Source organism: Bombina bombina, chromosome 8 (assembly GCF_027579735.1).
Source record: "Bombina bombina isolate aBomBom1 chromosome 8, aBomBom1.pri, whole genome shotgun sequence".
Lineage (NCBI taxonomy): Eukaryota > Metazoa > Chordata > Amphibia > Anura > Bombinatoridae > Bombina > Bombina bombina.
The window spans coordinates 26,589,495-26,615,768 of NC_069506.1; the positions used below are offsets into that span (position 1 = coordinate 26,589,495).

General features: G+C 37.1%; 1 pseudogene; it reads left to right on the top strand.

Moving 5' to 3' along the window:
* LOC128638781 (proproteinase E-like) overlaps positions 1 to 10,812 on the top strand; it is a 31,162-nt pseudogene extending 20,350 nt beyond the window's left edge.
* The last annotated feature ends 15,462 nt before the right edge of the window (positions 10,813 to 26,274 follow it).

Below are 26,274 nucleotides of genomic sequence, written 5' to 3' on the forward strand. Positions count from 1 at the left end.
GCCGGGGGGTAAACAGTGCCTAGACACTGATGTCCTATGCAAGGAGGGAGAAAACTCTTTAACTAATTACCCAAAGTGGAATTTTCATTCTATTACCATTATGTGACAAGGTGACATATCACATTTGTTCAAATATCGCGCATTATCCATCTAAAATGGCGCTAGATACTACGCTGATTCTAAGGGAAGTGAAAGCCATGCTGGATGCCCACTTTAAAGAACTTTGCGCAGTATTCAAAGAGGAATTCGCCTCCCTAAAAGACCATATGTGCCAATGCTAAGGGAGAAAATGCATCCTTCGCTACAGCCACCCACCAAACCTCCTCCATACCCGATCCAAACACCCGATTTTAACCAACAGGGAAGCTTCTCCTAACTCCGGAAACTTACATGAGCACAGACATGGCGAGCTGCGAGTGACCCATCTGGCAAATGGATGAAGCGGCCGCTAGTTTGGAGTGGAGAGTCGCGTCCACCGGGTTTGCGCAGAGTGTAGCGAGGTTGATTCTATGGGGAGGAGAGGTTCTTTGGCTGATTCAGCAGATTGAGGATGGCGGTCCGGATCCCCAAGGGCCCGTGTTGTCCGCTAATTCGTGAGGTGCCTGCTCTTGACAGCTATCGCACAGAGATTTCGGACTGCACATTCCCAGAGCTTTTTACCTACACGGAGAGATCAAGTGAGACTTGCTGGTCTATGGTCGGAGGAGACGGGTCCCAATGGTGAGAGGTTGCATTTGCTGAGGCCGTTGCCTATGCAGGTTGCATTTGCTATAGGAGCTGTTACATGATCCGCTGGACAGTTGCTTTATCAGCTAAACTGAGCCCCTCCAGTTGCCAGTTTCACAAACATTGGATTGTGAAACAGGCTCATTAGAACTGGCATAGGATAAGACACTAACCTTATATGCTCCATACAGTCTCCACTTATACGGTGGACCTATCTGTTTGGACACTCCGCATCCCCCCAATTCCGGCCATCATGACACTAATTTGTAAGTACCACTCCAACTGACCCATAATACACTACTCAATAGTATGACTTTTGGAGGGTGCTACTTCACGGCGCATATTTGAGACTTTGTGCTCGGTCTCACACTTAAGCAATAACTTTTCACATGCCCTGAGGGATGCAATAGGCTAGATCAATTTGTAGTCCCTAATGTTCAATGGAACATACTATATGCCAATCCATATATTGTTTTTTGTTATTGGACTCTTTCACCTTATTGTTCTGATGCATGTGATTATCTTGTCTGGTACTTTATAGGATATTTTACCATGTCCACACATTTCCTGCTGCCTCCTTTGGCGTCTAATATTACATCCCCTATTGCTAATTAATATGTATAGTTATGTAATAATGGTGTATTTGTCCTATGCATTGGTGACCTAACAATACCTGTCCAACTAGTTGGGGCCCCTTTATCAGAGGCCGAGACTTTGAGGGCCATTATGCACTATACTGAGCAGTAACTATTAACCTTGTCACCCTAAATATACTCAGTGGCAGTTTACTCTGATCTCTTATGGGGGAGAGAAAGGATAGATGCCATTTATATTCTCAAGTACAAAGGGTGGATTTTGTGGTTGCTCTTGTATTTTTCCTCTGTTATTATTTTTATATTCTAGTGCTCAGTTTTGTAAATGCTTCCCTAATTCTCCCTATTATTTGGAGACAAAATTATCCTGGTGCCGCAGGTACAAATTTCAGATAAGGTTAATCTAATCTAATTATTTAAAGAGTCCCAAAGTCTGGTATAGTACAATCTACACATCCTAACCTTCATATTATCCCCTATAGGCAATTGTACTTCAAGTTGTAATTTCAGTCATAAGAAAATCACAAAGCCTACCCAGTGTGGTACCCTTTTTTATGTTTTTTTTTTGTTTTTCCTTTATTAAATCTACTTGGGCCTGGGGGTTAATAGACAATGATGAGCACTATGATCTGTCACATGCTTTCCACAGTTAAAATTAATCCACCTAACTGCTATGTTTGCTATGCTAGACCAGTTTTATATCCAATTACTCTTTTTTGTTTTGTTATATTGTTAATTTTGATGTTTCCAGTTTATTATTATATGAATCACTCATCTTGTATCATATCATTTGCTAGTTAATAACCTGTTTCTTCAAGGTCCAAAAGTGATCATCGATTCTAGTGGTTACCAAGAGAGAGACATTATGCAACAACCAAATGGCCCACAAGTGGCCAGTTTAGTAGCCACTCACACGACTGCATTAGTTATAAAAAAATAAATAAAAAAAATTGAGGTTTTTATTTGTATTCTACTGTTTTAATATGATCAATGCTGTAACATGTTTTATATGTTGTACATCCCTTCTATATTGCACTCAATGTATGACTTATTTGTTACCTCAATAAAAAAAAATTATAAAAAAAAATAAAAATATATATTATATATTTAGTCAAGACAAAATAGTTTTTAGTTTAAGTGACTTCTGGGTGTTTCTTTAAATATTTAAAGACAACCTTAAATTGTGACAACACGTGTGTGGCTTAGAAGCGTGACATGACGCACAACATTTTTTATTTCACATTTCAGACAGAGCACAGAAATTTAAGAAGGTTTTTTAATTTACTTCTATTATCAATTAGCTTTGTTGTTCTCATGGTATCCTTTGTTAAAGGGCATGTTTATAGAGTGTATGTGTCTGACTCTGGAGGACTACATAACACTGTTACTAGATGAATGTAAAAGTGCAACCTCCTGAACGTAGTATCTGCTTTTTAACAAAGGATACTAAAAGAAGTAAATTGATAATACAAGGAAACGGGAAAGTTGATTAAAATTCTGTGTTCTATCTGTATTCATGAAGAAAAAAAAAAATAGGTTTCATATCGCTTAATTCTAATTAGTCGAGTTCTTTTGCATCTAGTTCAGATATTTTAAATTAAAGGACACAAAACCATTTTTTTTCTTTCATGATTCAGATAGAGCATGTAATTTTAAGAACTTTCTAATTTACTCTATTATTTTTCTTCGTTCTCTTGGTATCTTTATTTGAAAAAGCAGGAATGTAAAGCTTACATGCCAGCCAATTTTTAGTTCAGCACCTTGGGTAGCGCTACATTTAGCCACTAATCATCAGCAGTGCTACCCAGGTGCTGAACCAAAAATGGGCTGTCTCCTATGCTTCTAACATTTCTGCTTTTTCAAAATAAAGATAGCAAGAAAAAAAAAGTTATAATAGGCGTAAATTAGAAAGTTTTGCTTAAAATTGCTGCTCTATCTGAATCACGAAAGAAAAAAAATTGGGTTTTGTGTCCTTTAAGTATTTTTTCGCAAGTAACTTTATCGGTTGTTCTGAACTGTTTTTTGTAGATGCACATTTTACTTTTATTAAACTAAATAGAACTGAAACACACTTTTAATAGCTTCTGATCCCATATTACAATCTAATCTGTTTTGTGAAATTGTATTAATGTTATAGAGGAGAAAATGCACTAAAACTTGTATAACAATGTTGGGTATGAGCTAGTTTTTCCCTCTTTTCTCCCCATACCAGCGGAGGAGTGCTCCCCAATGTCTTGCAACAGGCTTTGCTTCCAATAGTAGATCATGATTACCTGCACCCAGAGAACTGGTTGGGGGAGCTCTATTAAGACCACTATGGTTTGTGCCGGAGGTGCGATCAGGCGGGGATGTAATGTGAGTGCAGAGTGATCACATGAACACTTAGAGGCCTATTTATCATATGTCTGTCGGACCTGATCCGACAGTGCGGGATCAGGTCGACAGACATCGCTGAATGCAGGCGGACAGGGTTTATGGAGCTTGATAGATATGCCCCTTATACTCTATCCATATTCTACCCTTAAAGGGACCACTAAACCCAAATTTTCTTCTTTATGAGTCAGATAGAGCATGCAATTTTAAACAACTTTCTAATTTATTCCTATTATAATTTTTATTTGTTCTCTTGCTATCTTTATTTAAAAAGCTGGAATGTACAGCTTAGGAGCACCCTGGATAGCGCTTGCTTATTGGCGGCTACATTTAGCCACCAATACGCAAGCATAACCCAGGTTCTGAACCAAAAATGGGCAGCTCCTAAGCTTTACATTAATGCTTATTAAAATAAAGATAGCAAGAAAATTTGATCATAGAAGTAAATTAGAAAGTTGCTTAAAATCATGCAAGAAATTGGGCGTTAGTATCCTTTAACACGCGTATTCCTTATCAGGATGTTGCAGTCATTTGTCTTTATTATAAAATACATTTATTTCAGTTTCTTTGTATTGTTGGAAAATGTATCTTCCTGTTCTGAATATTCCCAAAAGATTAGCAAGATAAACCAGCAATATAATGTATAGTTGTTTGTAGTTGCACATCTGATAGTGACTCGTTATTAATCCACTCCACCAGGAATAGAAAAGCATCAGTAGAATGCTCCATTTAAAGGGACAGTAAAGCTCAAATTAAACTTAAAGGGACACTGAACCCAAATTTTTTTCTTCCGTGATTCAGATAGAGCATGCAATTTTAAGCAACTTTCTAATTTACTCCTTTTATCACATTTTCTTTATTCTCTTGGTATCTTTATTTCAAATGCAAGAATGTAAGTTTAGATGCCGGCCCATTTTTGGTGAACAACCTGGGTTGTCCTTTCTGATTGGTGGATAAATTCATCCACCAATAAAAAAGTGCTGTCCAGATTCTGAACCAAAAATAGCTTAGAATGCCTTCTTTTTCAAATAAAAATAGCAAGAGAACGAAGAAAAATTGATAATAGGAGTAAATTAGAAAGTTGCTTAAAATTTGCATGCTCTCTCTGAAAAAAAAAAACCCCCATTGGGTTCAGTGTCCCTTTAAATTGATTGGATAGAGCATTACATTTTAAATAAGTTTCCAGATTATTTCTATTATCAATTTTGCTTCTTTTGGCATCCTTTGTTAAAGAGTAATCCTAGGTGAGCTCAGAAGTGTGCACACGTCTTAAAGGGGCATGAAACCCTTTTTTTTCTTTCTTTCATGATTCAGATAGAGAATATCATTTTAAACAACTTTCCAATGTACTTCTATGATCAATTTTGCTTCATTCTCTTGGTATCCTTTATTGAGTGAGCAGCAATGCACTGCTGGGAGCTAGCTGAACACATCTTTACGCCAATGATGGGAGGCATATATGTGCAGCCACCTATCAGAAACTAGCTCCCAGCTTCTGAGCCTACCTAGGTATTCTTTTCAACAAAGGATACCAAGAGAACTAAACAAATGAGATAAAAGCAGTAAATTGGAAAGTTGTTTACAATGTTATGCTCTATCTGAATCATGGAAGAAAAGATTTGGGTTTCATGTCTCTTCAAGCGATCTGGCAGCAGTAACTTTGTATAACATTGCTTCCATAGACTGCTATAAACATGTGCACGCTCCTATCAGCCTACATAGGTTTAGACTTCAACTAAGGATACCAAGAGAACTAAGCAAATTTAATAAAAGAAGTAAAAAGTAAAGTTGTTTAAAATTGTATGTTCTATATGAATCATGAAAGTTTCCTGTCCCTTTAATTTCATACATATAAAGTACAAAAACGTAATCAGCTTATGACACATTTCGCTTCCGCTTTCTCAAAGATGACTCTGTCCTGTAAAACTGATTTACTATGCATCATTAAAGGGACATGGAACTCAACATTTTTCTTACATGATTCTGATAGAGAATACAATTTGAAAAAATGTTTCCAATTTACTTCGGGTTATCAAATTAGCTCTGTTCTCTTTATTAAAGGGACATTAAACACTTTGAGATGGTAATATAAAATGATCAATCGTATATATTAAAAAAACTCTACTATATACTTTCATTGTTTATTTTGTCCCCTTTTTCTGTAATTCCATTTTGATATTGTGAGAATTTCAGTTCCTGTTAGAAATGGAAGTGCAGAACACTGTTATATTCCTCACAGCCATTGGCTGCACACTCTAGTGACCTATTTATAACTGTCCCTAATTGGCCACAGCAGAGAAGGTAACCTAAGTTACAACATGGGCAGCTCCCATTGTTTTATAGACACTAAAACTTTACACTTAATTTGTCACTATTTAAACAGCTAATGAAACTTTATATAATAGATCTACATGTTATTCTCAGACTAATATTTTCTTTTAATACATTATTCTATCTAATATTTATTTAGTGTTTAATGTCCCTTTAATTGTTGAAGAGATATCTAGATAGGTAGCGTGCACGTCTGTAGCACTACATGACAGGAAATATTGCTGCCATCTAGTGTTCTTTCAAAATTGCTGCCATATAGTGCAAACTCATGAGCTTACAACCCCCTGCTTTTCAACAAAGTATAACAAGAAAACAAAGAAAATTTGATAATTAAAGTAACTTGGAAAGTTTTTTTACAATTGTATGCGCTATCTGATCATGAAAGAAAAATGTTGGGTTTTATGTCCCTTTAAGCATTTCTATTAAATGAATGTACAAATTAGTTCAGTCAGAGGTAGATGAGAATATAACCAGAACTTACTGACTTCCCTAGCACACCTGACGATTATACATTGAATTAATGTGATTTGCAATCATATCTTTTTTTTTGTTGTTATTAGGGGGATTCTGGGGGACCCTTGAACTGCCAGGCACCAGATGGCACCTGGCACGTCCATGGTATTGCCAGTTTTGTGTCTTCTTCAGGCTGTAACACCATAAGGAAGCCGACTGTGTTACCCGCGTCTCCGCTTTCAATGATTGGATCAACAATGTGAGTGCAATATCTACTTATAATGGCTGGTTATTTATCGCGTGCCTGCAAACGGGGGCGCAATAAATTATTGCTCCACTTGTAATCTGGCCCTTAGTGTTTAATGTCCATTTAAAGTCAGGCTGCGTATACTGCTAGCTTTAAAATTAGTAGCTTTACTTGGAAATTTGTTTTTATTAGAAGCGTTTCACATATTTAAAGTGCCATAAAAACATGTTGAGATTTGTGCATATCCTAAAAGAGCTAATTAAGTAAACATAGTTTGCATTAAAAAAAAAAGTTTAAAAATTGCTGGCAAGTATTTTAAAATATGCAAAATTAGTAACATAGCCATGCTGTCTGGATTAGTCTGATCCACCCCTCCTTATCAGTGTTTAGTATCAGAAACACAGGCGGTGTATTTCAACAGCAGTTTATTTGCTTCTAGGCATGCACCAGCAGATAATTAGTGTTAAAGTCTGGCATTTTACCAAAGCAAAGGTAAAGATAGATACAGCCATTTAAGGAATTGTGCGGGGGGAGTTAGAGCTGTAGAATTCAGAAACTAAAAAGAAAGGGTTAATGGTGAGGCACTGCAGTATACATTTGCAGGTAAAGTAATTAAAGTACATATTATTATATTTTGTCTCTATCCCAACTTGTTTTATGTCCCTTTAAATATTGCTCTTTTATGTGCATGATAGAAATCTTCTTTCTCTTTTCACAACATAGATGAGGGTTTTAAAGTTCACTGTCATTTTTAGTCTGCTAATATTTTAATGCGCTAATGTAGAAAATTCCATCAAATTGATTTTAAATGTGCAATCAGACAAGTATGATCAAAGCCGCAAAGAGGGAGCCAAAAAAATAAAACGTAACTTTTACTCTTGAAAACAAAGTAGCACTGTCTTACAATGTGCCTCTGACAGTGCTGGAACCTGCTTCATTTTAGAAACAACGATCTTTGATCATGATTGCTTTATTTTGAATTGACACATTGTTGTGTGTCTAATCCAGATACTCCGACAGTGCTACTTTGTTTTTAAATGTGTGTTTTTATATTCATTCCATGTAGGATGTTTGCCTTTAAAATTTTTGAGAGTAAAAGTTAAATTTTATTTTTTGGCTTCCTCTTTGCAGATTTACCTATGTGTTTAAGTGTGTGCCATGTAGTGTTTTTCTTTTTTCTTTCTTTTTGATTATACTATGTATTAACCACTAGGGCACCCACCACACCCCCCTGAGGGATATGAGTGTATGGGCCATAAATGGAATATCAATTTGATAAATGAGACAGTTCTATACCTACCTTACTGATATACATTACAAGTATGAGCAAAGAGCTGTGTATGTGATCAATCTATTGAAAATGGTCTAGTTTAAATGTTTCGCTCATCAGAAAACTACTATTAGTGTGGGATGTTTAGTCATATAATTATATATACTGTATGTATATATATATATATATATATATATATGTAATGTGATATCCCATATTAGCTATATATGTTGAAAACTGCAAAACATACACAAATAGTTGTGCAAAGAGTAAATACAGTTTTAGTTATTTGTGAGACACACTGGAAGTATTAACAGCGCAATTTGGTAGAGAGATGGATATATAATGATAGCGTTAAAGTAAGGGGAATATTTAAAATAGTTTGATTAAAAAAAGGCTAAAAGATTAAAATAATACTGCATCAATATAAAATATTAAGTAAGCAATAAACATGCAAATTCATACATATAAACATAAACACAGTATAAATGGTTAAAAAACAGTTGATCTGGCTGAATAAATATTACCCAATACTGGGGAGAGTCCTTAGGAGCATTCAAATAGAATAATGCTTGCTTGATAGTTTATAATGCCAGCTCCTGATAGTAGTCTTTAGAAAATGAGGTGCAGCTACTTCCAGAGGCTTGTTCCCAAACAATCTCTTTACATGTAGATCCTATGGCGAAAAAAAGAGACAGCGCAACCCCACATCAAGGTAGCAGTTTCCAAAAATGTATTATATATACAAAGATATTGCACTTACAAACAGGCTAAAAATGATCGCATTGATCCCTTTATAGGGAAAGAAGAGAAGCGAGTCCCAGTTCACTTTGGAATCCTCCAGGAAACAGTTATTTTACCGCCGCTTCAGTGCTTCTTCCAAACAGTCTTAGTGTATTGAAGCCGTCCTTAGCTCCACCCCCAACGCGTTTCGTCTGCGCTCTCCAGACTTTTTCAAGAGGAAATGATGATGTTTAGCACGCTCCTGTACGTTGCTACAAACATCCGGTCGTCACTTCTGATTGGTTACTCACTGACCTATCTAGTAACAGGATGCAAACACGCCTCTATTTTCTAAAGCAATATCGTAAGCTGATTCACTTGCTGGAAAATAAATATGCACTCCTGCTTTTGTCAGTATGATTCATTAACTCGTTATATACGCTTATCTTCTAAACATTAATACATAAATCATTAAGAATATAAATTAATAGATGAGGTTAAAACTATATATATGTAATTCATTATCTACAAATCATTTCATTAACTTCATAGAGAATTTACGTACTTGGATACAAATAAACAATAAATCAAAAGGGACTAAATATATACTCTCATCTAAAATTCATGCTTAATACATAATAAACATTCTTCTTAAAGGAACCTATATATCATTAAAAAGAGTTAGTACAAATTCATTCAGCAATCCATTTGAAAGTTGATTATATATTCTATACTAATGTGTAAAATATACTGTATTACATCATAAATGCCTGCAAGTCTATATCAACATTTAACCCTTTAGGGGCCATACAATTAAGCAGGTGAATCTATTTGGTTTCACACTTTCTGAGGTGCAGTAACCTCTGCTGTTCATTGCCCACTGATTGTGGGTATAGTCTGTAATATTTTCACTTTGAGGTTATTTGGATTTTTATTATGCACCCTCCTAAAGTGTTCAGATACACTATGATTTTCATATCCTTTGGTTATATTTTCTATGTGTTCGTATATGCGGCGTTTGACTTTCCTTTTCGTTCTTCCCACGTAAATCAAATTGCACTCACACATGAGGTAATACACCGCATACACGGACACACATGAAGCTCTATCTTTAATTTTAATTCTTTAGAATGGTCCCAGTTGTAAACATTATCACCCTTACTAATGAGACTACACATGCAACAGTTAGTCTTCCACATTTGAAAGTTCCCCCTTTATTAATGCACCAATCTGAGAGAGTCCCTTTCTTTGTATTCTTATTTCTCTTAATTTAGATGGAGCTAATATATTTTTAATACTTTTATTTTTCTTAAAGATAGTTACCGGGTTAGGCTCCAAATGGGGGTCCTAAAACAGGATCAGACAAAAGGATATTCCAATGTTTTTTAAGTGTAGTTTTAATGAAATTAGCACCTAGATTATATGTTGTTATAAATTTAGCTCCCCATTTCTTTTCCTCATTATGGGTTTTAGTGACATATTGGTTTTTATTTGTACTAAGCAATAAATCCCCCTCTATCTTTATTTCTACTCTCTATTCTAGCTCTCTGTACTAAACGCTGTCATACCCTTTCTTTAAAAATGTATCTTCTAACTGATCAGCCTCTGCCTCAAAGTCATCTATGTTTGTACAATTTCTACGAATCCTGAGAAATTGGCCGTAAGGGTATTTCTTTTCCATTGGGGCAGATGGTCACTTCCTGTCATTTAAAAACCCATTACTATTCCACTTCTTTTTTAAAATTCTTACCGCTGTTTTGTTAGTGGCTGGATCAATGAAAAGGCACAGATCTAAAAAATTCTATCTCCCTCCTATGTATTTTACTTGTAAATTCCAAATTGAAGTCATTATTGTTCAGATGACTAATAAACTCCATGGCTTCTATATCACTACCCTTCCACACCATGAGGATGTCATCAATATAGCGCCGATATATCATGACATTCTCCTTATATGGGTTGTTATTCTACACGTACTTCTCCTCGAAAGCAGCCATTTAAATGTTTGCATAGGAAGGGGCCATGGGCGTACCCATGGCCATTCCTTGCACCTGCTGATAAAACTTATTCTCGAACGAGAAGAAATTGTGGAATAAGATAAATTCAATCCCTCTTGCTAAATACTTTACTTGTATCGGAGGGTAAATCACTATATTTGTCAAAAAACTCCTCAAAGGCTTTCACTCCCTCTATGTGTGGTATATTCGTGTATAACGAAGTAATATCACAAGATATCCATAAAAAACTATCATCCCATATTATGCCTTCAAATAATTTAATGGTTTGGGGGGTATCCTTTAAGTAAGATTTGGTTTTCCTAACAGTTGGCTGTAGGAACCAATCTAAATAGCTGGAAAGATTACTAGTTAGAGACCCCACCCCGGAGACTATAGGTCTCCCGGGTGGGTTTACTTTGTCCTTGTGCACCTTCGGTAGATGGTAAAATAAAGGTACCGAAGGGCACAAAATCAAAATAAAATTGGCTTCCTCCGTGGTTAGTATACTATCTTCTCTTCCTTTAAGCACAAAGGCATGTAGCTCTAAGCTATACTGGGAGGAGGGATCTTTATCCAGTCTTTTGTAAGTTCTTGTACAGCTTAATAGTCTGTATGCCTCATTTAGATATACATCTCGATCCTGGATAACAATCCCTCCTCCCTTGTCTTTTTTCGCCATAGGATTTAGTTATTTGTGCTCCGTGTTTTAACCAGATCTTTATGAATAACAGTACCTGTATATGTGTTTTTTTGAGGTTGTCTGCTCATTATGCTATGAATGATCTTTTATAATCTTGTAATTTTTGCCCTTTTCAGATCATCAGCAACAATTAATGTGTTTGAGAAAATGAACCAATGATATGCAAGCGGAACAGTAAAGACAAGCTTGGTTAACGTCATACCACGCCTGAGATATGGAAGATTAAATTAGCAAACTCTATCTGTCATAATGCAACAACTTACATAAATAAAGCATGAAAAAGACGTGTTTCAAATTATTGTTGTCGATATCTCATGTAAAACAAATTTTACCTGGTTTATTGGACTTTTTCTAATTGATCAGATCAGCCTTAACTTTTTGAAAATCCATTTTGGCCTGTTTTGATCATGATACCTTAGTTGTTTGCAAGTTTGTTTTGTTTGTTTGTTTTTTTCAAAAAAGGTTTTTGAATACGATCAGTTTATGTTTTACTAAACAAGATAATTTCTTAGTTTAATAAAAAAAAAATATAGTTCAAATCACAGACAAACAAAAGCTCACAGCAACATCAGGATGAAAAAAAATCATCACATATACAAATGTTATTGAAAGCACATTAAGTCTATAGTCATAGAAACATTGATTTTGACGGCAGATAAGAGCCATAGGCCCAGCAAGTCTGCCTGACATTTCCTAAAAGTATAAACTTATTTAGTACGTTGGATAGCCTTGTGCTTATCTCAGGCATTAGTACATAGGATAGCCTTGTGCTTATCTCAGGCATTAGTACGTAGGATAGCCTTGTGCTTATCTCAGGCATTAGTATGTAGGATAGCCTTATGCTTATCTCAGACATTAGTACGTAGGATAGCCTTATGCTTATCTCAGGCATTAGTATGTAAGATAGCCTTATGCTTATCTCAGGCATTAGTACGTAGGATAGCCTTATGCTTATCCCAGGCACTAGTACGTAGGATAGCCTTATGCTTATCTCAGGCATTCGTACGTAAAACAGCCTTATGCTTATCTCAGGCATTAGTACATAAGATAGCTTTATGCTTATCTCAGGCATTAGTACGTAGGATAGCCTTGTGCTTATCTCAGGCATTAGTACATAGGATAACCTACATAGGATAACCTTGTGCTTATCTCAGGCATTAGTACGTAGGATAGCCTTATGCTTATCTCAGGCATTCGTACGTAAAACAGCCTTATGCTTATCTCAGGCATTAGTACATAAGATAGCTTTATGCTTATCTCAGGCATTAGTACGTAGGATAGCCTTGTGCTTATCTCAGGCATTAGTACATAGGATAACCTACATAGGATAACCTTGTGCTTATCTCAGGCATTAGTACGTAGGATAGCCTTGTGCTTATCTCAGGCATTAGTACGTAGGATAGCCTTGTGCTTATCTCAGTCATTAGTAAGTAGAATAGCCTTGTGCTTATCTCAGGCATTAGTACGTAGGATAGCTTTATGCTTATCTCAGGCATTAGTACGTAGGATAGCCTTGTGCTTATCTCAGGCATTAGTACGTAGGATAGCTTTATGCTTATGTCAGGCATTAGTACGTAGGATAACCTTGTGCTTATCTCAGGCATTAGTACGTAGGATAGCCTTATGCTTATCTCAGGCATTAGTACGTAGGATAGCCTTATGCTTATCTCAGGCATTAGTACGTAAGATAGCTGTATGCTTATCTTAGGTATTAGTACGTAGGATAGCCTTATGCTTATCTCAGGCATTAGTACATAGGATAGCCTTATGCTTATCTCAGGCATTAGTACGTAAAACAGCATTATGCTTATCCCAGGCATTAGTACATAGGATAGCCTTATGCTTATCTCAGGCATTAGCACGTAGGATAGCCTTATGCTTATCCCAGGCATTAGTACGTAGGATAGCCTTATGCTTATCCCAGGTATTAGTACGTAGGATAGCCTTATTCTTATCCCAGGTATTAATACGTAGGATAGCCTTATGCTTATCTCAGGTATTAGTACGTAGGGCAGCCTTATGCTTATCCCAGGCATTAGTACATAGGATAGCCTTATGCTTATCCCAGGCATTAGTACGTAGGACAGCCTTATGCTTATCTCAGGCATTAGTATGTAGGACAGCCTTATGCTTATCTCAGGCATTAGTACGTAGGATAGCCTTATGCTTATCCCAGGCATTAGTATGTAGGATAACCTTATGCTTATCTCAGGCATTAGTACGTAGAATAGCCTTATTCTTATCCCAGGCATTAGTATGTAGGATAACCTTATGCTTATCTCAGGCATTAGTACATAAAATAGCCTTATGCTTATCCCAGGCATTAGTAGGTAGGATAGCCTTATGCTTATCCCAGGCATTAGTATGTAGGATAACCTTATGCTTATCTCAGGCATTAGTACGTAGAATAGCCTTATGCTTATCCCAGGCATTAGTACGTAGGATAGCCTTATGCTTATCCTAGGCATTAGTAGGTAGGATAGCCTTATTCTTATCCCAGGCATTAGTACGAAGGACAGCCTTATGTTTATCCCAGGCATTAGTACATAGGATAGCCTTATGCTTATCCCAGGCATTAGTACGTAGGATAGCCTTATGCTTATCCCAGGCATTAGTACGTAGGATAGCCTTATGCTTATCCCAGGCATTAGTACGTAGCACAGCCTTATGCTTATGCCAGGCATTAGTACGTAGGATAGCCTTATGCTTATCCCAGGCATTAGTACGTAGGATAGCCTTATGCTTATCCCAGGCATTAGTACGTAGGATAGCCTTATGCTTATCCCAGGCATTAGGCATTAATACTCACATTATTCTTGTAGCTGAAGAAGGAGAACCAGTTTGAACAATAAAACTGATTAAAACCAGGAAAATAATCAGAAACTGGAACATTTTTAAATTAAACTGAAACCTCAGGATGGAAGTTTAAGCTTGGCAAGAAGTTTGAAAAGAAAATCCCTAAAGGGACATAAAACCCAAAATTCTTTAATAATTCAGATAGAGCAGTGATTTTAAATAACTTTTTAATATACTTTTATTGTCAATTTTCTTCATTCTCTTGGTATCTTTTGTTGAAAAGCAGGGACTTAAGCTCAGGAGCCGGCCCATTTCTGGAGCACTATATGGCAGCAGGTTTGCAAGAATGTGATCCATTTGCAAGAGCACTAGATGGCAGCACTGTTTCCTGCCATGTAGATAATTAATTAACGGCTAGATTACGAGTTTTGCGTTATGAGCTGTGCGGTGCTAACTTGCACGTTATTGTCACCGCTCACTTACCTACAGCGCTGGTATTACAGGTTTTCCTAAACCCGGCGTTATTAGGCAAGAAGTGAGCGTGGAGCAAAATTGAGCTCCATACCGCACTCCAATACCAGCGCTGCTTAAGTCAGCGGTGAGCTGGTTGTACGTGCTTGTGCACGATTTCCCCATAGACATCAATGGGGAGAGCCGGCTGAAAAAAGGGGTTAATAATATGTAACAAGTGTTTGCGATGCGGGAGTGCGGCGGTTTAGGGGTTAATATGTTTATACTAGTGGCGGCGATGTCCGGAGCGGCAGATTAGGGGTTAATCATTTTATTTTAGTGTTTGCTATGCGGGAGGGCTTCGGTTTAGGGGTTAATAGATAGTTTATGGGTGTTAGTGTACTTTTTAACACTTTAGTTATGAGTTTTATGCTACAGCTTTGCAGTGTAAAACTCATAACTACTGACTTTAGAATTCATTATGAATCTTGCGGGATAGGCTGTACCACTCACTTTTTGGCCTCCAAAAAAAACTTGTAATATTGGCGCTATTGAAGTCCCATTGAAAAAAGACTTTACGAAAATTGCGTAAGTTGATTTTCGGTAGTGTGCGGGACAGCTGTACCTACAAGACACGTAATAGCAGCGGTAGTGAAAAAGCAGCGTTATGAGGCCTAACGTTGCTTTTTTACTCATAACGCAAAACTCGTAATCTAGCCGTAAAATAATAAGTAAAATAGAATTAAAAAGAAACAGAGAGGAAAAAAAAGGTTACCTGAACAATATAAAGGAAAGTTTTTAATAATATCTAAACCATTAGAAATGCTGTTCTAGAATATTTAACAAAAGAAAGAAAAGGGGGAACATTCACACCCCTACAATGCTACGTGTCTAACCTGTTCAATTGGGTTAAATCCATAGTTAAAGTACCAATCAGGAGCCACAAAGAACTGCCGGTCCTGAGCATTCATAGTTGCTGACCTAATCAAGACCAGAAGTTGTGATTCCTAGCAATGATCCTGAGTGGTACTTTAACTTTGCATTTAACCCCTTGCAGGGTTAAGCACATAGCATTGCAGAGTAACTATTGTTAATAATGACATGTTCTTACAAATTAGACAATGTAATTTTTTTCACTATAATTTAATGTTTTTCTGTTTATTTTTATAAGTTGCATTTAAGAAGTAAAAAAGATCATCAAATAAGAACCTCTTTTGTTGTAATCATTTTTCTTCCCAGTTACTGTGCTATTCTGTGCACGTGATCCACCAGAGCCCACTCATCTCTTCATTATGTTGTGAATATGCATCACAGAATAACATAGGAACTGTTGCAGCTAGATGGGGCTTTAAAGGGACACAAAACCCAATTTTTTTCTTTAATGGTTCAGATAGAGCAGCAATTTAAGCAATTTTGTAATTTACTTCAATTATCAATTTTTCTTTGTTCTTTTGCTATCTTTATTTGAAAAAAAGCAGGAATGTAAGCTTAGGAGTCAGCCCATTTTTGGGTCAGCACCCTAGGAAGCACTACATTTATCCACCAATCATCAAACGCTACTCAGGTTCTGAACCAAAAAAGGACTGGCTCCTAAGCTTACATTCCTGTTTTTCAAATAAAGATAGCAAGATAATGAAGGGTTTTGTGTCCCTTTAATGAACGTTGCCTACAACCCTTCTTGCATTATACTGACTGGAAAAAACTAAGGTTAAAGGGACATGAAACCAAAAAAATATATTTCATGATTTAGATAGAGAATACAATTTTAAACAACTTTCCAATGTACTTCTATTATTTAATTTGCTTCCTTCTCTTGTTATCCTTTGCTGAAAGGTTTAGCTAGGTAAGCTTAGGAGCAGCAGAGAATCTAGGTTCTTGCTGTTGATTGGTGGCTGAATATACTGTATATATTGATTGTGATTGGCTCACCCATATGTTCAGTTAGAAACCATTAGTGCATTGCTGCTTCTTCAACAAACGATACCAACAGAATTAAACAAATTAGATAATAAAAGTAAATTACGGCTAGATTTAGAGTTTGGCGTTAGCCGTCAAAACCAGCGTTAGAGGCTCCTAACGCTGGTTTTGGGCTACCGCTGGTATTTGGAGTCAGTCAGGAAAGGGTCTAACGCTCACTTTCCAACCGCGACTTTTCCATAATGCAGATCCCCCTACGCCAATTGCGTATCCTATCTTTTCAATGGGATCTTCCTAACGCCGGTATTTAGAGTCTTGGCTGAAGTGAGCGTTAGAAATCTAATGACAAGACTTCAGCCGCAGAAAAAAAACAGTAGTTAAGAGCTTTCTTGGCTAACGCCGGTTCATAAAGCTCTTAACTACTGTGCTCTAAAGTACACTAACACCCATAAACTACCTATGCACCCCTAAACCGAGGCCCCCCCACATCGCCGCCACTCTATTAAAATTTTTTAACCCCTAATCTGCCGCTCCGTACACCGCCGCCACCTACGTTATCCCTATGTACCCCTAATCTGCTGCCCCTAACACCGCCGACCCCTATATTATATTTATTAACCCCTAATCTGCCCCCCACAACGTCACCTCCACCTACCTACAATTATTAATCCCTAATCTGCCGACCGGACTTCACCGCTACTATAATAAATGTATTAACCCCTAATCCGCCTCACTAACCCTATAATAAATAGTATTAACCCCTAATCTGCCCTCCCTAACATCGCCGACACCTAACTTCAAGTATTAACCCCTAATCTGCCGACCGGACCTCACCGCTACTCTAATAAATTTTTTAACCCCTAAAGCTAAGTCTAACCCTAACCCTAACACCCCCCTAAGTTAAATATAATTTAAATCTAACTAAATAAGTTAACTCTTATTAAATAAATGATTCCTATTTAAAGCTAAATACTTACCTGTAAAATAAACCCTAATGTAGCTACAATATAAATAATAATTATATTGTAGTTATTTTAGGATTTATATTTATTTTACAGGCAACTTTGTATTTATTTTAACCAGGTACAATAGCTATTAAATAGTTAAGAACTATTTAATAGCTACCTAGTTAAAATAATTACAAAATTACCTGTAAAATAAATCCTAACCTAAGTTACAATTAAACCTAACACTACACTATCAATAAATTAATTAAATACAATACCTACAAATAAATACAATTAAATAAACTAACTAAAGTACAAAAAATAAAAAAGAACTAAGTTACAAAAAATAAAAAAAATATTTACAAACATTAGAAAAATATTACAACAATTTTAAACTAATTACACCTACTCTAAGCCCCCTAATAAAATAACAAAGCCCCCCCAAAATAAAAAAATGCCCTACCCTATTCTAAAATTAAAATAGAAAAGCTCTTTTACCTTACCAGCCCTTAAAAGGGCCATTTGCGGGGCATGCCCCAAAGAATTCAGTTCTTTTGCCTGGAGAAAAAAAAAACATACAATACCCCCCCAACATTACAACCCACCACCCACATACCCCTAATCTAACCCAAACCCCCCTTAAATAAACCTAACACTAAGCCCCTGAAGATCTTCCTACCTTATCTTCACCACACCGGGTATCACACCGATCCGTCCTGGCTCCGATGTCTTGATCCAAGCCCAAGCGGGGGGCTGAAGACATCCATCCTCCGGCTGAAGTCTTGATCCAAGCGGGCAGAAGAGGACATCCGGACTGGCAAACATCTTCATCCAAGCCAAATCTTCTATGTTCTTCCATCCGATGACGACCGGCTCCATCTTGAAGACCTCCATCGCGGATCCATCCTTTTCTTCCGACGACTAGACGATGAATGAAGGTTCCTTTAAGGGACGTCATCCAAGATGGCGTCCCTTGAATTCCGATTGGCTGATAGGATTCTATTAGCCAATCGGAATTAAGGTAGGAAAATTCTGATTGGCTGATGGAATCAGCCAATCAGAATCAAGTTCAATCCGATTGGCTGATCCAATCAGCCAATCAGATTGAGCTCGCATTCTATTGGCTGATCGGAACCGCCAATAGAATGTGAGCTCAATCTGATTGGCTGATCGGATCAGCCAATCGGATTGAACTTGAATCTGATTGGCTGATTCCATCAGCCAATCAGAATTTTCATACCTTAATTCCAATTGGCTGATAGAATCCTATCAGCCAATCGGAATTCGAGGGACGCCATCTTGGATGACGTCCCTTAAAGGAACCTTCATTCGTCGTCTAGTCGTCAGAAGAAGAGGATGGATCCGCGATGGAGGTCTTCAAGATGGAGCCGGTTGTCATCGGATGGAAGAACATAGAAGATGCGGCTTGGATGAAGATGTTTGCCGGTCCGGATGTCCTCTTTTGCCCGCTTGGATCAAGACTTCAGCCGGAGGATGGATGTCTTCAGCCCCCCGCTTGGGCTTGGATCAAGACATTGTGTGGTGAAGATAAGGTAGGAAGATCTTCAGGGGCTTAGTGTTAGGTTTATTTAAGGGGGGTTTGGGTTAGATTAGGGGTATGTGGGTAGTGGGTTGTAATGTTGGGGGGGTATTGTATGTTTTTTTTCTCCAGGCAAAAGAGCTGAATTCTTTGGGGCATGCCCCGCAAATGGCCCTTTTAAGGTGTGGTAAGGTAAAAGAACTTTTCTATTTTCATTTTAGAATAGGGTAGGGCATTTTTTATTTTGGGGGGCTTTGTTATTTTATTAGGGGGCTTAGAGTAGGTGTAATTAGTTTAAAATTGTTGTAATATTTTTCTAATGTTTGTAAATATTTTTTTATTTTTTGTAACTTAGTTCTTTTTTATTTTTTGTACTTTAGTTAGGTTATTTAATTGTATTTATTTGTAGGTATTGTATTTAATTAATTTATTGATAGTGTAGTGTTAGGTTTAATTGTAACTTAGGTTAGGATTTATTTTACAGGTAATTTTGTCATTATTTTAACTAGGTAGCTATTAAATAGTTATTAACTATTTAATAGCTATTGTACCTAGTCAAAATAAATACAAAGTTGCCTGTAAAATAAATATAAATCCTAAAATAGCTACAATATAATTATTATTTATATTGTAGCTACATTAGGGTTTAAGTATTTAGCTTTAAATAGGAATAATTTATTTAATAAGAGTTCATTTATTTCGTTAGATTTAAATTATATTTAATTTAGGGTGGTGTTAGTGTTAGGGTTAGACTTAGCTTTAGGGGTTAATACATTTATTAGAGTAGCGGTGAAGTCCGGTCGGCAGATTAGGGGTTAATAATTGTAGGTAGGTGGCGGCGACGTTGGGGGCGGCAGATTAGGGGTTAATAAATATAATATAGGGGTCGGCGGTGTTAGGGGCAGCAGATTAGGGGTACATAGGGATAAAGTAGGTTGCGGCGGTGTACGGAGCGGCAGATTAGGGGTTAATAATAATATGCAGGGGTCAACGATAGCGGGGGCGGCAGATTAGAGGTTAATAAGTGTAAGGTTAGGGGTGTTTAGACTCGGGGTACCTGTTAGAGTGTTAGGTGCAGACTTAGGAAGTGTTTCCCCATAGGAAACAATGGGGCTGCGTTAGGAGCTGAACGCTGCTTTTTTGCAGGTGTTAGGTTTTTTTTCAGCTCAAACTTCCCCATTGTTTCCTATGGGGGAATCGTGCACGAGCACGTTTTTGAAGCTGGCCGCGTCCGTAAGCACCACTGGTATTGAGAGTTGCAGTGGCAGTAAATTATGCTCTACGCTCCCTTTTGGAGCCTAACGCACTGAAAACGCAGCCATTCTGTGAACTCTAAATACCAGCGGTATTTAAAAGGTGCGGGGAAAAAAAAACATGCGTTAGCTACGCGGGTCGTTACCGACAAAACTCTAAATCTAGCTGTTAGAAAGTTGTTTAAAATTGTATTTTCTGATGGAGATCCGGTGGGAGGAGCACAGGTGCAAGGTCAGGTAGACACCTGCTCCACATTACCTGAACAAGCTATTGGCAGAGGGAACGCGTGCCGAACACCCTAGACCTTGGGCAGCTTGACAAAGCCAGTTACATACGGCTACCGGTTCTCCTATACTGAACCCACATCAAGTACATGGGATATCTGGCTGAACTTTAAGCCATAAACTTGAAAAAGTGAAGAAAGAGACTTAAAAAACAACAATAGGCTCTGTCCTAAATAATATCCCAGGGTACAGAGAAACACTCCTGCAGACTCAGAAGTCTAAATATCAGCAAAGGGCAAAACACAGAGGAAAACCCCGCCGCCAGGACCCCGCCCTCAGGCTGCACCTGGCGTGATTAACCTGGAGCCTGACTGGATGCGGTCAGGCAACCGAGTCTAAGCGCTAGGAGTGGCCGGGAGTGGACCGAGGCTGACCGCTGTTAGCGGAGCTTGAGAGACTGGCTGGAAACGGACCGGAGTGAACGGCTGCAAACGGAGGTGCAGAGACAAGCTAGATGGTGGTCCCCAAGCTTGCAGACGCAAACGGCATTTTTGTGTTTTTTTTCTCTGGCGGCCTGGATCCATCAGAGGAGAGAAAATAGCGATGACGACCAACTAAGAGCCGGACACATAAGCGGCAGCAAACAAGTACTCTGGCGGATGAGTATACCTGGTGTGAGAGAAGGGTAGCAACCGTGGAGTCTAAAGTAGCAACGTCTACAAACACTTCTTAGGCCCCTGACTGAAGCCAAAGCTTTCCTTACATACCAGCAGGATCCACCTGGTGCAAGGGTGGATATACTTCAATCCTCCACTCTGGAGATCAAAAGCAGGGATATTGCTTATTCTTACCGCCGGTGCTTCCCCCCCCACCGATGCTGCGAGAGGGGGACCCGGCTATTTGTTTAACCCACTTTGGAATCCTGCTTCCCCCTCCTTGAAGTAAAAAACTACTTCTCATCATAAAGTTCCCCACGGACAGGGGTCAGGTACTTTCTTTGTTACTAACATAGGGAAAGAAGGGAAGAAGGGGGAAAGGGAAAGAAAAATAGAGATAACAAAACTGGAGACATTAGTTTAATCTAAGTAAAAGCTATCCCCCGGATATATGGACATTGTTATACAAAATTGACGGCTGTTCTGTTTTATTCTTATTTTGTTTTTTTGTTTTTTGTTTTTTTTCTCCTCTGATACAAACAGAGATATATGCAACATCATGAGAATAGATAAATGTTTCATTATTTGACACCCGGTGTTTAACAAATATAAGTTAATTAATATTAAGCAAACAGTCTGCTTATCCCATAAAAGGTTGCTCTTTAAAGTATTATGGTTATAAAAGAAAAACTAATTTAATATTTCCTAGATTGTCCCACAAGCTCCTTCAGCTAAACATATAACCTTAGGACTTGGTACAGAAACGTTATCTTTTTCAGCTTGTGAAAAATATTCTAATTAGACAAGTGCCCTGTTAATAGGATGTGTGGCTGGATGAGGGAACTAGAAGGGATAAGATAAAAAATCAAGTCCATAATTGTAACCAATCTCAAGTAAAACCATATGTATATATGTGCATACATTGAGTTTGCTACCTGACTATTTATAGAGATATAATAGTTTGCTTACCATATAAATGTTTGCTTATCAAGTTGTCTTTGTCATATGAGTGTGTACAAAAGGGAAAAAACGAATTCAATACCTCCTAGAGTATTCTACAAACTCCTTCAGTTAAACATATAGCCTTAGGATTGGGCACAGAGACGCTACATTTGCAGCTTGTGAAAAAGATCTTTACTAGACAAGCGCTCTGCTAGTAAGATATATGACTAGCTGAAGGAATTAAAAGGGATAAGATAATAAACCAACGTCTATAATTGTAATCAACCTCAAGCAAAGTCACATGTATTTATATGTATATACTGAATTTGTCAACTAACTATTTACAGAGAAATAATATAATATATACTAAGAGCATCAATATAATCTTTTACAACCGATGCCCCCTATTTAGTGTTCTACTTTGCCTAAATATAAGTAAAACCTATCTAGCATGAACTAATCCATATAAAGAGGCTTCTACATTTTCTAGGTCTCATTTTTAACACAATTTGAATAACAGGAATATAATTCTCACACTAGTGATAGAAACTTCATACTCAACCTTCAACACTAGATCAGAGGAAAACTAACTAATTCAACATAGATTTATAGAGAGGAAAGTAGGAGAAAGGAAAAAGGAAAGAATAAGAAAGCAAGATAAGGAGCATTTAATATATTCACTTTTTCACATTATTATTTATTATTTATTATTTTTGGCACACCCCCTTCCCACACAACACGCACTTCCCTTTTTCCCTTTTTTATAATTTATGCACAACTATTAATATATGGATAAATTTTTTCTCACAAACACTAAAACTCCCCCCACCAACATGGCTGGGAGGCAGAGAGACAAAAGAAATAAAAACACAGTAGAGATCACAGTAGACACTCTCACTGTTAGCCCAAATGCCCCACAGATCAATGAACCATTAAATTTACAAGCATTAGTCACAAGCATATCGGAGGCCCTGACTCCAAAATTTGATCTCCTAAGAAGCGAAATCAAACAGGACATAAATACACTCACAGAAGAAATCCGTCAGTTCTCTAATAGATTAATAGAAGCAGAACAAAGGATTTCAGACTTGGAAGACAACACATTAATTCATAATACAAAAATAGACACAATGAATGATAAACTTATGAAAATACAGACAAAGTTAGAAGATTTAGAGAATCGTGCTAGACGTAACAACTTCAGAGTAATAGGAGTGCCCGAACTGAAGCAATACGAAGATTTAGATAAACTGTTAACTATAACACTGCCACAGTTGCTACAAATTCCACAAACACACCCAAGGATAGTGCTCGAAAGAGCTCATAGAATAGGATGGCAAAAATCAAGCAGGGAAGAGGCTAGACCCAGACCAATAATAGCCAAAGTATTAAACTATCAAGACAAATTGCTAATATTACAACACTTTAAAAAAAATCAGCCTATAATGCTGGGAGAGACAAAAATAATGATTTTTCAGGATTTTTCTGCAGAGACCTCTGCTAAAAGAAGGGAATTAGCCCCTTTATGCACTAAATTGATAAATCAGGGACATCGTGCTACTATTGCATACCCAGCAAGACTGAGAATAACAATGAATAATGAGACACAATTTTTTGATTCTGCGAGAGAAGCAGAGAAATATGTTACCCAGCAGTTAACTACAGAACAGGACAGGACTTAAATTCAATGCCTATTCCAACATACAATAAGGAATATGATGTAGAATGGCTAGAATTACAAAAAAGTTAAGGGCCCTAGCTGGGACACAAACTATGAAGTATATTAATAATCCCATAAAAGAAGGGGAAGTTAAATGGGGGGGGTTGTTTTTTTGTTTGGTTTTTTTTTTTTTTTTTTTTCTCTCCCTTCTCCTTCTCCCTCCCTTCCTATCATAGATGATGACTAACATGGCACAAGGCCTCAAGATGGCTTCTTGGAATATCGGGGGCCTAACATCACCTATTAAACGTAAAACTATAATCACTTACTTAAAAAAGAAAAATATAGACATTGCTTTCATACAGGAAACTCACTTAAAAATAGAAGAAGTCTCTAAATTAAAAAGTTCTTGGGTTAAAGAAGTCTTGGCCTCACCCAGCATTCAACGTAAGGGGGGAGTGGCAATATTATTAGGGAAAAAATTGAAATATCAAATTAATCATATAAATTCAGATCCGGAGGGGAGGTTTCTAATGGCAAAAATTAAAATAAATACAACATTATATACATTATGCAATATTTATGCCCCCAACATCTTTAGTTCTTCCTTCTGGGACACTCTTCAAGCTAATATAATGACCTATACAGAAGGATTCTTAATTCTAGGAGGGGACTTTAACATGTCGCCTCAATACCCTTTAGACAGGTTAAGACACAAAAGCCCCCCCATCAGAACTAAAAGGGATAACTTAGAAACTAAAATGTTCTTAAAACTCTTTCGAAATCTTAGGATTAGAGATATCTGGAGATTACAAAATCCAGATTCCAGGAATTTTACGTGTTTGTCCAAAGCTCATAAGTCACTCTCAAGGATTGACTTATTTCTTATAGATGAAAGACTTTGTAAATTTAGACCTACGGCAGAAATCCTTTCTATATGCATTTCGGATCATGCTCCAATTTTGTTAGAATTTAATGCTATTAATCACACCCCAAAACATTCAAGATTCTTTTTTCCCAATTATTTAGCGGCAGACCTCAAATTTAAGAACTGGCTTAATAACAAATTCCAAGAATTTATTTCTTTTAATAAAGAATATATAAATCGACCCATTATCCTATGGGAAACTGCAAAAGCAGTATTAAGAGGAGAAATCCTAGCCTATACAATAAGCAGAACGAAGAAATTTAAAACTCAGGAAAGGGAAATGTTGAAATCCATATCTAATACATATAATTCATATCTCCTAGAAAAAACAGCAAGAAATTGGTCACGATATGTACAAGCACTAAAAGTAAGAGACTCCTCTTTGCTATTTAAGTCCACTCAGAGAGACTTAAAATTTCAATCCCGACTCTATAGATATGGGAGTAAAACGGGAAAACTTCTTGCCAACTTAGTAAAAAGGGAGAAACAACCCCCAAATATAGACTCATTAAAGAAAGACGATAGTATTATAACGGCATCAGATGAACTTTTACAACATTTTTCCGATTATTATCAAGATTTATATTCTTTAAAAAGTTCAAATTCTAAGGAACGGGAAAATTTTTGGAGTAAAATTACAACTGAAGTCGTGCCCCCAGAGTTAATCGATGCTCTAAATTCTCCCATAATGGAAACTGAAATATCTAAGGCAATACAAAATCTTTCCTTCAATAAATCTCCAGGCCCGGATGGGCTACCGAATGAATTTTATAAAATACTTTCACCAAATCTCCTACCATACTTATCCTTATTATATAATGATATCTATATAAAGAACAATACCCCACCACCTAGCTTTATGGCCTCATATACTACTTTAATACTCAAACCCGGGAAGGAGCCAGATAAGAAAGAATCTTATAGGCCAATCGCACTACTAAATGTAGACTATAAAATTATGACATCAATCTTAGCCTCCAGGTTACAAATACTACTTCCTAAAATTATTCATAAAGATCAGGCAGGGTTTATGTCTAAACGAAACTCATCAGCAAAGATAAGAGAACTCTTCCTAACCATAGATTATCATTGGGCCAAAGAAGAGGTCGAGAGGGATAGAGAGGGTGACACTCCTGACTCCGCAATTATATCAGTCGATGCAGAGAAAGCTTTCGACTCAGTCCATTTTGACCATTTGTTAAATTCTCTGCAGCAATTTGGTTTTCATGGAAACTTTCTTAACATCATCCATAATATATACAAAAATGCTTCTACTAAACTCTTAGTCAATGGACTAATTTCCTCAAACATCTTTCTCAAAAGGGGAACCCGTCAGGGGTGTCCTCTCTCCCCTCTGCTCTTTAATATTTCTATCGAACCATTAGCTATATTTATTAGGCAACATATTAATGGCATTAAAGTGGGTAAGAAAGAAATGAAAATTGCACTATACGCTGATGACATCTTAATATACATTTCAAATACTTCTGTGAATATACCTAAAATAGTCTCTATCATTAAAAAATTTGGCTCCTTCTCGGGATATA